The following is a 7642-nucleotide window of genomic DNA, read 5'->3' as shown; positions in this document are numbered from 1 at the left end:
AGTCTCCTGTCGCCATGGTGACAGTCACATCAGCATGATCCGACCACTGTCTGACACCTTTTCTTGACTTCAATGAGAACTCCATCTCAGAAATACAGGCACATTTTTACATGACAGGATGACAGTATTTAATTTGACAAAAGTCATATTTCTTTAGATTATAGCTCGCCTTTTTTTTTTTCAGAAGGCCGGGAGCCTGTCTTAAAGAAAGCATTTGACCTGAAAGATCCGAATAAGAAAGGGTTTTTGTACTCCGTGATCACAGACGGAACCACTTGTCTTATGATCAATCAATAATTCAAAAGTCTGTGATATTAGAGAGCTGCACTTTAGCACATGGCAAAGGTCTCTTGCACATTTGCAAGTTTGAACGCTGTAGATTTCTTATTGGGAAATTTGAAGAGGATTTCAAATCGTCTCAGGAGCATCTTATAGGAACTTAAATTTGTATGCTTCTCTAATATAGTGTGTCATAAGGAACATGTTTCTGGCATGGTTTTCAAGTGAAACTTCAAAATAATTCCAAACTGATAATTCTTTGTTCTATTTCAGCCCCTTAGACCAAGAATACATAATAAAAAAAAATGTTGCAGTACTACAACAGCAGCAGAGAAGAAACACATTTAGCGTTTAGCTATTTCAGAGCTTCCCCATTGCAGGTTTTCATCAGTGATATATAGCCAACACTCTGCAAGCTTTTCTGCAAACCATGGCTCCTTCTCAAACTGCTGCTGCTTAGTCAGTCCCTTCAACATTAAACTAATTCTTCCCCTGTATGGTGTTTGTGCAGATTTTACTTTCCCTTAAAAGGAGTAACATTAATGGGAGCTTCTATCAGCAATAGTTGACAGGATTTATTGCTCGTCTAACAGCTACATCTCCACACTGAACATTAAAACTAAAGCTATGTGTTTGCTTTTAATATACTGAAATGAGTCTCGGGAATTACCCGTGTAAATAACTCCGAGCTGAATGTTTTACTGACATAACAATGTAATGGCATGTATAATTCCCCTCCAAACTACACTACAGCTTATAGACTGTGCCTTCCAAAAATATTCACACCCTCTGATTCTTTCTACATTTTTACATCTGATGTAAGATTGAATGTATAATCAGAAAGACAATTTTAACATTTTAATAAGAATCTGAAAAATATTTACATCAAGTCCCATTCACTCTGATGCCCGTAAATTCAGCTCAACAAATTGCCATCAAAAATCCCCTAATAATTAAATTGAGGAAAACATTTTGTCTCAGTTTCAATAAAACTAAGATTTGTGTTAAAACAGTAATTCTATCATGGTATAATACTAACTTTAAATAAACAAAGATTTGGAAGGCAAAACTGGTTGCTAATTGACTTTTATTGAATCTGATGATTTATTAAGATGAATATGATTACATGTTACAAATGGATGCTGTACAGATTAGGAGTTGATTAAAGCAGCGATCTAATAAAGATTTTAAAAAACTCAGCAGTCCTGGTTCTCAGTCAGCTGCTGATTAAGGCAAACACAGCAGTCTATATTAAATCATCAAGTCCAGACCATAAATCACTCCCATTTCTCTTTCTATGCTTTTCCTTTCACCTTATCACATAAAACAACCTAATCTTTGCTTTTATGCATGTGTTTATGACTGAGGTGGCTGGGAAAAAAAAAAAAAAAAAAAACGCACACTGAAGCAACCACGTTATGAGAGCTGGGTTCTGTCCTGTTCCTGTGAAGAAACTGAAACTGAGCCAAGCGCAGCATTCTGCTCCGTGGCTGCCTCAGCAAAAGCACAATATGTTGGCTCCAAAGGACCACAGTGGCAGGGACTCTCACCCCAAAGAATATCACCAGCTTCATTATACTGTATCTATTGTACATGGTATATACCCCTCTAGTAACTATGCAGGCAATAAACAAGGAAGGTGGGAGATTATGGAATGATGAATGTGGATTAGGGTTAAAATGCAGAGTACTTGAGTCAGCCATATTTCTTGCTTAACTAAACAATTTTCCATGCATCTTTCCAATCACCACTGCAGAAAACTTGGATATTATCATGATTCTCTATATTTATTTTTAGATTTGATAATAACATTTTAAATATGTGGTTTTGTTTCCAATCCCTCTTTAAATACTTAGGAAAGGTAAGTGGTTCAAATGATCTTTAGGAAATGTAAAGAAGCAGTTAATATTTTTGTAAACGAACAACATTTTGATGTTTGCATAATGGTCTCCATGACCAACATACCTTTAAACTGTTTGGAAAAGCCCAGACAAAGATGGTTTTGGTGCTGTCTGATAGATAAATTCACGACATCTAAGTTAAGAGGAGGCACATGTGTGCATTTTCCTTTTTACAAAAACATCCATTTGTTTTGCTTTCTACTGTCAGATCCCACAGGATCTGAGCTCTACTTTTCTCAGCCACTCTTGGTGACGTCTCCATTAGGGATTTACAATATGTTAAAATCACTTAAAAACCAATGTGCAGAATATAACAGCATCTACAAAATGTGCCAACTGTAACTAAATACATTTCTATAACGAGATCATTTTAAAATTATAATAATGTGTTTTACCACATTGAATGGTTTAAATGTTTAAGTATTGCTTTATCTTATTGTGTCTGTGGTAAAAGTCTGTGTTGAACTAATGATTGGACATTGGAGTTTCCTGAAAGGCTTTGGATCAATTTGTTCAGTGGGTTGTCTAAAGGAAAAGTCCAAATTAAATGCATCTGTGCTAAAATTAAAAGAAGAATTACTAATTTCTACATAACAAAACCAAACATACTGCTTGGTTAAATTATTTTAGGAGACTAAACACATGAATGTATTCTTATTGAAAGAAACAAAATCTGCAGCAGGACACACAAAAGTCAGGTAATTATCTTTTCATGAATATTTTAGAAAGCACTAATAGTCATTCACAGACAAAAAGCCTGTCTCGTAAATGCAGACACTTTGGTGCTACTACATAGTTTACATGTTGCCAAGGGCGTGACTGCAGGATAACATTGCCGACTTTCTAAGCAAGCCAGGAGAATTTTTCAATGGACATCTGATCGGTTTAAAGTTACGGTCTGCGGCCACAGACATCCTGCTTTAGAAAAGAACCTGCAACTCAACCCCAGCAGAAGAACCTGGCCAAACTCCACAAGTCACTTGGTGTTTAAGGACTGATCAGGTGTCTCTGGTAATGTCTGTCTCAACAGGAATCGTGATCTGCGCAGGAGATGTAGCCAGCTCCTGAAACGTTGTGCACCGGGCATTCCTACTGGGATTACACCGTGGTATTTAGTAACCTGTCCAAGATTTCTCTCCCTCTTGCACAACTCCCTTGCCACTAGGATGTTGGAACCTAAATGTCTTGTGGTTCAACTGCAGGCCAACTCTGTTATTTTTTGCTTGCACCTCTATGGTTCAGCCATCAGAATACGCTGTGATGCATAATTTCCCATCAAGCTTGCCTTTTGTCTTTACAACATAGACAGTAATTTGCCTTTGGGCTGATCAGTATGCATGTCTCAACAATACTTCAGACCAGTTCTACTAACAATACTTTATTCATTATGAAAATAAATACATGATTTCCACAGTGAGTAGACTATAAACAAAGAACAGGTTAGCCACATTCAGTGTGAAAATATTTGTAGAATCTTAGGATTGTGATTACCTTACAGATTTCACAGCGTCCGATTCAATTAAACCTGACCTGACAAGTGAAGTCAGGTTTATTTCAAAAGATAACATTAAGTCTGAACAGAGCACAACATAGTTGCCTTTGACCCTGACAGGAGATAATTTCTGTCCCTGGCCATATCTTTCTGTAGTCACTCTTGTAAGACATAATTACTGCAACAACAACAAAAACTCCTACAATATATTCAGAGTAAAAAAGTTTGACTGAATTGAATCTAAAATAATTTTGTTGAATTAAGATGAACTAACAGTTTGCTCAACTGAATCAAAGCAAGTTAAAGTGAACTGAACTCAACTGATCTGAATTAATTTTAGTGATAGACACATCAAGACTATATAAAGGTATCATTGTCAAGCACGAAAAGAGGAGGCATAGAGGAACAAAATATACAGAGGAAAGTGGAAAATATATAAACTACTTAAAGTACAAAATTAAATGAAAATTACAAAATATAATTGTCTTTAAAAATTATCATAATAAAAAAATGAAGGTAACATTTTTAGACTATGATTTTTCTTAAAGGCACTTAATCCTCAATTGAACTGAATCAAATTTAATTTAAATCAGTGGTTTATTTAGGTACAAAGGAAATACACCACCTCTGTTCTTTGCCGGTTTATAGAATATTATAAATCTAATCTTAAGTATGTAAAATTTGCATATAACAGATTCCACTATATATTTATTACTTAAACAATAGTCAAATTGTTGGGTTTTTTTATTATTAAATACATTTCAAATGCAAAATACTTAATTTAAAACTCTCAAATGCTGTTTCTTTCGATCATGTGCTTATATATAGAAAGTGAAAGATCAACAGTAGTTAAAATGGTTAAAATAATTTTAGAGAAGGGTTTGGATTAATCAGATTGCCTCTGTTCTGGAGCAAACACTTCATTCTTGTTGTAAGCATTGACGGTATTGACATTACAGAGGGTGTGGGCTGAGTATGATGAACGTGGGCAGTCTTGTTACATAAGGAAAGTCCACTTCTCTGAATAAAGCAACACAAAAACACTGACTGAGCATGCATGTGCTGCTCGCCTCAGCAGATCGGACTAAAAGGCAATGCTGTAGAGCAGATCATTTCAGGATCAGTACAGTAAAGCAAATATACACCATAAGGCTACTAATCTATTAATGAAGCTTTCATCTTAAAATAACAAAACCTGAATGTTTCTTATTTCACTGCTAACCCAGCAGATACAATTGAACTCAAATGTTCTTAATCAATTTCAAACATTTAACAAAGTCACTTGTCTGTCTGACATGAACACTTAGTGAGATCCCACTATTTATTCATGCAGTTTAATAAGATGTGACCCAACCTCTGCAGCTATTTTAAAAGGCTCATGAGAGTGTATATGAGAAATTCTCATCATTCTTCCAGAAGCATATTTGTGAGTTCAGACAGACACAGATGTCTAGTTCACAGTACTCACTAACAAAATCACTACATTTGATTTTGTTAGATAAGGTGATTCAAGCTGCTTCACGGCAAACTCAATCCATCCATGCCTTTATTAACCTCTCTCTACTCTCTGACATGAAATTATGTTGGAAGAGAAAGTGGACAAGCCCAAACTGTCCCAAATATTTGGGAGCATAAAGTTGTCTAAAATATATTGGCAGACTGAAGTAACAAAAATTGTTCATTGGAATACCAGACATAACTAGCTGGACACTCCTCAGCTGTTGTAGAGTCCACTGGCAGCTTGAGTTACAAGCTACATTCAGCGCTTTGCGTTGCACTTGGTGATATAAGGCAATGTGTTTGGGCATAGAAACCCAAACTCTCCTCACATCGGTCTCAAAAGGTCACATGACCAACCTAACATTTGACTATAGAATATTTATTCGTGAAGCATTTATGGACTCATTGGATAGGTAGCATCCTATCACAGCACCATACTGGCATTCAGTGACCTCCTGAGGTTGACCCAGTCCTTCACAAATGTTAGTAAAAGCAGTTTGCAAGCCTAGGTGCTTGATTGTATACAACTGTGGACAGGGGGATGACTGAAACATCTGAATTCATTTATTTAAAAACCATGACATTCGTAAATTATGAAAATAAGGAACTGTTGATAGAATCCAATAAGGACCGCGATATTTTTTTTTAGAACTGACAAGTGTTAACCCTAGAAGACTCCATGCTGGAATTTACATAAAACATGGTTTAATAAAGTAGTAAATGGTGTATACACAATTTTAACCAGGTTATTGCAGGGTTTTTTACTTCTTTTTTTAGTTAATTGCATGAGATATATACGTATATATATATACATTTTTATAATTTTTTTACATCCAAAACCTGCCACTTGAGCTGGGGTGTGTAGACCTTTTCTACCATTTATAGGTGTCAGTTAGCATTTTTCTTTATTACAAAGTTCCACAATTAAGTTTAGTGAAAAGTATTTATACAGTAAACCAGTTTTCAGTGGTAAGCTTATACAGCATTTGGCATCTCTCATCCAACACACCGCTGAGGTATTTCCAGCAAGATGTTGTTCATACCATCCTTCTGTCTTTAGTTACACATTTCAGACAGACAGGCGTTAAGTTACACTGAAGAAATGTAAAACTGCATACCAAGTTGTATGTGTATATGATGAAGCTGCAGTATGGCAGCTCATATCAGTTTGAAGCCTTCAGTTCATGCAGTTCAGTCAGAGACACATTTATGGTGACCACTATTGAACCTAATGTAAAGTACATTTTTACTGAAAATCCAGATGCTATTTAATGTAAAGCTGGCACCTCTCTCTACCTGATGACTAACGTCCCACCTCTCCATGCTTTTTCTACGACTTCCTCCCTCTCCCAGTGGGTCTCTGGTTGTCATAGTTACATCCATTAACACACCTACTAAGCTCTTAGATCCCTCGTGTTAAACTCACACCCCCTTCTTTGACTTCCATTTCTGTCACAGTCGCAGGGCTTGAAACAAAACAGAGCACTTATATTTCCCCGGTGAATTGAACAGATTACTCTAAGAAGAAAAAATTGATTTGTTTCACTCTTGGTTGGACTTCATTTTTGAGGAATAAACTTGACATAAAATACTAAATATAAGAAACATAAGTGTGGATTATACACATCTTCCAGGGCTGCATGATGGAGAAGTTTGAAGCACTGCTACTTTGCAAAAAGTAAGCAACAGTGCTTACTTTTAGACAGAAGTCCGACCTGTGGACTTTTGTCTAATCTTTAAACAACTAAACTGAACCATTTATATCTTAGGTTTAAGATCCGTTGTGATTTTAGGTGTCACAAATAAAAAGTACCTTACTTGTGTCCCTTTTATATTCAGTAATAACTCATCAGAACATGACATGAGTCTTATTATTGACAGTCTTCTCCACATACAAGAGAAAATTACCCTACAAAGTCAGTCAAACATACAACTAAAATCCTCAGATATGATAAAAAGTAAGATTTAAAAATGTTGAATAAAATTATAACATTGATACAGATATCTGAGGTTCTGTATCGACCAATACCAATCCTATACAGAAAAACCGTGGTGGCTTAAAAACGTTTCTTTTTTTAAACACAGACACAAATCTACTGAATTACAAATGTATTTGCTCTGCACCAGTGTAGCACGTTTAAGTACACCAATAACTTCACAAGCTTGGCCAAACATGTAAAACCTACACAACTTTCATTTGTTCAGTGTTCAACCACTGTAAAATGAACAATGAAGAAACTGACAAGAACGAGGCTGACTACCTTGGTAATGTAAAATTAATAATAAAGCATGACGTCACTCAGAGCACAAAGCATACAATTAGACTGAACAGATCTACTCTTGGATAACTTAAAATTACCATAAATGTATATAATAAAACTGAAAAGCTGTTGTTACTCAGAAATCAATAGTAGTTGAAATAGTAAAATGCATATATTAATCTCCTCTAAACTCAGACAACAGTTTGCTA

This window comes from Xiphophorus maculatus, chromosome 10, assembly GCF_002775205.1.
Source record: "Xiphophorus maculatus strain JP 163 A chromosome 10, X_maculatus-5.0-male, whole genome shotgun sequence".
Lineage (NCBI taxonomy): Eukaryota > Metazoa > Chordata > Actinopteri > Cyprinodontiformes > Poeciliidae > Xiphophorus > Xiphophorus maculatus.
This window is presented reverse-complemented; position numbering follows the sequence as displayed.